This window comes from Crotalus tigris, unplaced genomic scaffold (assembly GCF_016545835.1).
Source record: "Crotalus tigris isolate CLP2741 ecotype Arizona unplaced genomic scaffold, ASM1654583v1 scf7180000021611.299338, whole genome shotgun sequence".
In the NCBI taxonomy this organism is placed as follows: domain Eukaryota; kingdom Metazoa; phylum Chordata; class Lepidosauria; order Squamata; family Viperidae; genus Crotalus; species Crotalus tigris.
Window position 1 is genome coordinate 292,501 of NW_024098591.1, and position 6,838 is coordinate 299,338.

Sequence of the window (6,838 nt, forward strand, 5' to 3'; positions counted from 1 at the left end):
TTGCCAAGAATATTTTCCATTTGGAAAACTGGATTTCCAAACGAGTCCATGGGGATCGTGCACTCCGAAGCCCATGCTCCAAAGCCCCTACGGGTGGCCCTCGGCAAGGGAGACCCACATTTGGAGTTCGGTAGCGGGGTGGGGGAGCGTCAGGGCTCGGACTACAAGTCCCATCGCCCTCCCGGCCAGGGAGGCTTATGGGCTAAGCTGGCCGGCGATGGGAAGCCGTGGCTGGGGATGATGGGGCCTGTCCCCCCGGCAATTTAAGCGATGGGGATGATGGGAGATGTAGTACTGCGTACGTAGGGGAAGGGGTTGGACGACGACTCCCGTTCTCTCCCCGGCCAGTTAGAGCGACAGGGATGATGGGAGATGTAATCCAACAGGGAGGGAGGGATTGAACTACAACTCCCATCTCCCCCATCCAGTTAGAGCAACGGGGGGTCATAGGAGATGTATCCAACATGGGGGGGAGGGGTTGGACTACAACTCCCATCTCCCAGTCATTTAGAGCAACGGGGACGATGGGAGATGTATTCCAACATAAGTGGGGGGAAACGGTTAGACTACAACTCCCATCTCCCCCAGACAGTCAGAGCAACGGGGGTGATAGGAGATGTAATCCAACATGGGGGGAGGGGTTGGACTACAACTCCCATCTCCCGCAGTCATTTAGAGCAATGGGGATGATGGGAGATGTATTCCAACATAAGTGAGGGGAAGCGGTTAGACTACAATTCCCATCTCCCCCAGCCAGTCAGAGCAACGGGGGTGATAGGAGATGTAATCCAACATGGGGGGGGAGCGGTTGGACTACAATTCCCATCTCCCTCAGCCATTTAGAGCAACGGGAGATAATGGGAGATGTATTCCAACATAAGTGGGGAGAGGGGTTGGACTACAACTCCCATCTCCCCCAGCTAATTAGAGTGACGGGGATGATGGGAGATGTATTCCAACATAAACAGGGGGGAGGGGTTGGACTGCAATTCCCATCACCCCCAGTCGTTTAGAGCAACGGGGGATAATGGGAGATGTATTTCAACATGTGGGGGGGGAGCGGTTGGACTACAATTCCCATCCCCCCAGGTTGGAAGCCTGGAAGCAGTGGCTGGGGATGATGGGGCCTGCTGAACAAGGTAGGGCTCCCACGCCCAGTCCCCTCAGCCAATGGTGATGGGAGATGTAGTGCAGCATTTAAGTGGGAGAAGGGGTTGGACTACAACTCCCATCTCCCGCCAGCCAGTTCAAGCAACCGGGACGATGGGAAATGTAGGCTAACGCACGGGTAGCTTGGACTACAACTCCCATCTCCCTTCAGCCAGGAAGATGAGTTGTTGCCCAGCTGGCCTACAAGCAGTGGCTGGGGATAATGGGACCCACACTACAAGGCACTTCCCACGCCCTCTTCCCAAGCCAGGCAAAGAGACGGGGATGATGGGAGATGTATTCCAAGGGTGGGAAAAGATTGGACTACAACTCCCATCCACCCCAGCCAGGAATATAAGGCCCTGGGCAGGGAATGAGGGGAGATGTTATCCAGCAGGCCTGCAAGCAATGGCTGGGGATGATGGGACTTTCAGTACAAGGTATTTCCCCCCAGCAAGTTAGAGCAACGGGGACGATGGGAGACGTAGTCCAACATACCTGGGGGAAGGGGTTGGACTACAACTCCCATCTCCCCCAGCCAGAAAGTGTGTATAAGGCCGGGAATGAGGGGAGATGTGGTCCAGCAGGGCTGTAAGCTGTGGCTAGGGATGATGGGCCCTGCAGTACATCACCACCTTTCCCCCACAAGCATGGGATATGCAGTCCAAAGTATGGGGGGATTGGACTACAACTCCCATCACCCCACCACCAAGGAGGCTACTATCCACGCTGGCCAGGGAAGGATGGGAAATGTGGTCCAGGCAGGCGGTAAAGGGGCAGCTGAGGACGATAGGATCTGCAGTCACAGCCCCACCAAGCGCCATGAGATGGGCTTTGTAGTCCTGCACACCTGCAAGGCGCTGCTGGGGATGCTGAGATCCATGGCTAAAGCCCTGGAAGATGGGTTTTGTAGTCTTATCTAAGAAGGCTCCGCTGGGGATGATAGGATCTGCAATTAAAACCCTGGGAGATGGGCTCTGTAATCCTACCCACCTGCAGGGCCCCATGGGATGATGGGATCCACAGTTAAAACCCCAGGAGATGGGCTTTGTAATCCTACCCACCTGCAGGGCCCCGCAAGGGATGATGGGATCCGCAGTTAAAAACCCGGGAGATGGGCTGTGTAATCCTATCCACCTGCAGGGCCCTGCTGGGGGTGATGGGATCCACAGCTACAGCCCCAGGAGATGTGCTTTGTAGTCCTACACCTGCAAGGCCCCCCACTGGGACTGATGGGATCCAGAGCTACACCCCCGGGAGATGGGCTTTGTAGTCTTCCCCACCTGAGAAGGCTCTGCTGAGGATGAGATCCGCAAGTAAAAACCTGGGAGATGGGCTTTGTAATCCTACCCACCTGCAAGGTCCTGCTGGGGGTGATGGGATCCGCAGCTATAGGCCCGCCAAGCTGGGGAGATGGGCTTTGTAGTCTTACACCTGCAGGGCGCCTCCCTGCTGGGGGTGATGGGATCCGCAGCTACAGGCCCACCAAGCTGGGGAGATGGGCTTTGTAGTCTTACACCTGCAAGGCACCTCCCCGCTGGGGGTGATGGGATCCGCAGCTACAGCCCCGAGACGGGCTTTGTAGTCTCACCCACCCAAGAAGGCTCCGCCAGGATGATGGGATTCACATTTAAAAGCCAGGGAGATGGGTTGTGTAGTCCTACCCACCTGCAGGGCCCCGCTGGGAAGGGTGGGATCTGCAGCTACAGGCCCGCCCAGCTGGGGAGATGGGCTTGGTAGTCCCACCCCTGCTGGGGTGATGGGATCCACAGCTATGGCCCCGGGAGACGGGCTTTGTAGTCTCGCCAACCCGAGAAAGGCTCCGCCGAGGGCGATGGGGAACCGCAATTGAAATCCTGGGAGATGGGCTTTGTAGTCCTACCCACCCGCAAGACCCCCCCGGGGGGCGGTGGGATCCGCAGCTGGGGAGATGGGCTTTGTAGTCTCACCCACCCGGGAAAGGCTCTGCTGGGGATGATGGGACTCACAATTAAAAGCCAGGGAGATGGGCTGTGTAGTCCTACCCACCTGCAGGGCCCCGCTGGGGGGTGGGTGGGATCCGCAGCTACAGCCCCCCCCAGCTGGGGAGATGGGCTTGGTAGTCCCAGACCTGCTGGGGTGATGGGATCCGCAGCTACGGCCCCGGGAGATGGGCTTTGTAGTCCTACCCACCTGCAAAAGACCCCCCCGGGGGCGGTGGGATCCGCAGCTGGGGAGATGGGCTTTGTAGTCTCGCCCGCCCGGGGCGACGGGGGAAGCCGCGGTGGAAACCCCGGGGAGATGGGCTTTGTAGTCCTACCCACCTGCTAGACACCCCTCCGGGGGGCGGTGGGATCCGCAGCTGGGGAGATGGGCTTTGTAGTCTCGCCCGCCCGGGGCGACGGGGAAACCGCGGTGGAAACCCCGGGAGATGGGCTTTGTAGTCCTACCCACCTGCAAACCCCCCCCGGGGGCGGTGGGATCCGCAGCTGGGGAGATGGGCTTTGTAGTCTCGCCCGCCCGGGGCGACGGGAAACCGCGGTGGAAACCCCGGGAGATGGGCTTTGTAGTCCTACCCACCTGCAAACCCCCCCCGGGGGCGGTGGGATCCGCAGCTGGGGAGATGGGCTTTGTAGTCTCGCCCGCCCGGGGCGACGGGGGACACCGCGGTGGAAACCCCGGGAGATGGGCTTTGTAGTCCTACCCACCTGCAAACCCCCCCCGGGGGCGGTGGGATCCGCAGCTGGGGAGATGGGCTTTGTAGTCTCGCCCGCCCGGGGCGACGGGGGACACCGCGGTGGAAACCCCGGGAGATGGGCTTTGTAGTCCTACCCACCTGCAAGGGCCCGGCGGGCGGATCCGGCGCGGCGAAGCGGCCTTGAAAGCCTCGGCCGGAGCCGCGGGGCCGAGGAGCGGAGAGCGGCCGGAGGAAGGGAGGGAAGGCGCGCCGGCCGCCGCTGCTGCTGCTGCTGCTTCCCCGCCACCCGCGCTTCGAGGCCCGGCCCGGCTTCCGTAGGCGCGGCCACGCCCCGCGGCTTCCTCCGCCGGCCCTGCGCATGCGCCGCGGAGCCCGGCCCCGCCTTTCCTTCCCCGCCGTCGCTACTGCGCTTCTGGGTCCTAGCGCTGGGTCGCTGCGCGGATCTGCTCACCTGGGAGGGAGGGAGGGAGGGAGGGAGGGAGGAAGGAAGGAAGGAAGGAAGGAAGGAAGGAAGGAAGGAAGGAAGGAATAAGCGAGGGAGGGGAGGGAGGGAGGAAGAAAGGCAGGAAAGAAGGAAAGGAAAGAAGGAGAGAGGGAGAGACAGAAGGGAGGATGAAAGCATGAAGGAAAAAGGAGGGGGGAGAAAAAGAGGAAGAGAGGAAGGACAAAGAAGGGAGAAAGGAAGGAAGGGGAGGGAGGGGGGAAAGACAGAAGGAAGGAAGGAAGGAAGGAAGGAAGGAAGGAAGGAAGGAAGGAAGGAAGGAAGGAAGGAAAGGGAGGGAGGAAAGACAGAAGGAAGGAAAGAATAAGAGCGAGGGAGGGAGGGAGGGAGGAAGAAAGGGAGGAAAGAAGGAAAGGGAAGAAGGAGAAAGGAAGGAGAGACAGAAGGGAGGATGAAAGCATGAAGGAGAAAGGAGGGAGGAGAAAAAGAAAGGAAGAGAGGAAGGACAAAGAAGGGAGAAAGGAAGGAAGGAAGGGGAGGGAGGGAGGGGGGAAAGACAGAAGGAAGGAAGGAAGGAAGGAAGGAAGGAAGGAAGGAGGAAAGACAGAAGGAAGGAAAGAATAAGAGCGAGGGAGGGGAGGGAGGGAGGAAGAAAGGTAGGAAAGAAGGAAAGGAAAGAAGGACAAAGGAAGTAGAAAGAAGGCAGGATGGAAGCCTGAAGAAGGAAGGAAGGAGAAAGGAGGGAGGGAGGAGAAAAAGAAAGGAAGAGAGGGACAAAGAAGGGAGGAAGGGAGGAAGGAAGGAAGGGAGGGAGGGAGGGAGGGAGGGAGGAAAGACAGAAGGAAGGAAAGAATAAGAGCGAGGGAGGGGAGGGAGGGAGGAAGAAAGGTAGGAAAGAAGGAAAGGACACACAGAAGGGAGGATGAAGGACAGAAGGAAGGAAAGAGGAAGGAGAAAAAGAAAGCAAGAACAAAGGAAGAAAGGGAGGGAGGAGAAAGGAGGGAGGGAGGAAAGGAGGAAGGACAAGGAAGGAAGGAAGGAAAGTAAAAAAGAAAGGAAGGAAAAATGGAAGGGAGACAGAAGGGAGGAAGGGATGGACAGAAGGAAGGAGGAAGGAAGGAAGGAGGGAAAAAAGGAAGGATGGAAGAACAAAGGGGAGAGAGGGAGGACAAAGAAAGGAGAGAAGGAGGACAAAGAAGTAAGTAAAGAGAAAGGGAGGGAGGAGAAAAAGAAAGGAAGAGAGGAAGGACAAAGAAGGGAGAAAGGAAGAAAGGGAGGGAGGGAGGGAGGAAAGACAGAAGGAAGGAAAGAAGGAGGAAGGGAGGGAGGGAGGGAGGGAGAAAGGAAATACAGAGGAACAAAGGGACGAAGAGAAAGAGGGAGGAAAGACAGAAGGAAGGAAAGAAGGAGGAAGAGAGGGAGGGAGGAAGGAAATACAAAGGAACAAAGGGACGAAGAGAAAGACGGAGGGAGGAAAGACAGGGAAGGAAGGAAAGAAAGGAGGGAGGAAAGATTGAAGGAAGGAAAGAAGAGAAAGAGGGAGGGAGGAAAGACAGGGAAGGAAGGAAAGAAAGGAGGGAGGAAAGATTGAAGGAAGGAAAGAAGAGAAAGAGGGAGGAAGGAAAGACTGGGAAGGAAGGAAGGAAGGAAAAAAAGAGGGAGGGAGGAAAAACTGGGAAGGAACGAAGGAAGATGAAAAGGAAGGAAGTTAGGGAGGGAGGGAAGTCAGAGAAGGAAGAAAGGAGGACAAGGGGAGTTGGGAAAGGAAGGAAGGGAAGGAGGGAGGGAGGAAAGATAGAAGAAGAGAAGGGAGGGAGGAACGAAGGGAAGGGAGGAAGGAGGAAAAGGGGAAGGAGGAAGAAAGGAAACACAAGAAAGGAAGGAAGGAAAGAGGGACGGGAAGAAAGAGGAGGGAGGGAGGGAAGGGTAGAAGGAACTTGATTCCGCAACCGGAGGAAAGGATTCGAACCCAGGACCATCGCAGGGGAGGGATCCCCCTGGGCAGGCTGTAACAGGCGTCTTTGAGGGTCTTTTTCTTTAGGTGTGTGTGTGTGTGTGTGTGTGTGTGTGTGCAGAGACCCAGACTCCGACACCCGGAGCGGATGGTTCAGTTGTGCGAAGGGATCTCGCAGGCCAGGCAGCTTCGGGTGGGATCCGGCCTCCTTTATTGCCTCCCAATCGCTTCCCGTCCGTCCTTCTTCCGGGAGGGAGCCGGATTCCAGGCCGGCAGCCCCAAAGCAGATGGAATCGGATCAAACCGGGAAGAAGGGAGGGAGGGAGGGAGGAAAGAGAAGGAAGGAAGGAAAGAACAAGAGCAAGGGAGGGGAGGGAGGGAGGGAGGAAACACAAAGGAAGGAAGGAAGGAAGGAAGGAAGGAAGGAAGGAAGGAAGGAAGGAAGGAAGGAAGGAAGGAAGGAGCGGAATTCCACACCTCTAGCCCCAAACCAGATCAAATCGGATCAAACCGGGAAGATGGAAGGAAGGAAGGGAGAAAGGGAGGGAGGGAGGAAAGACGAAGGAAGAAAGGAAGGGACAGAGGAAGGAAAGGAGGGGGGGGAGGAAGGAAACAG

The 6,838-nt window shown here is 57.5% G+C and overlaps 1 protein-coding gene across 1 annotated transcript in view; it reads right to left on the reverse strand.

Annotated features, from left to right (window-relative positions):
- The window catches only part of LOC120296838 (SREBF chaperone), a 55,449-nt gene extending 51,193 nt beyond the window's left edge, over nucleotides 1–4,256 (reverse strand). The window contains exon 1 of the mRNA XM_039318865.1: nucleotides 3,965–4,256. The gene's annotated coding sequence lies outside the window, so the exon portion shown is untranslated. The remainder of the gene's footprint in view (nucleotides 1–3,964) is intronic.
- Nucleotides 4,257–6,838: the final 2,582 nt, after the last annotated feature.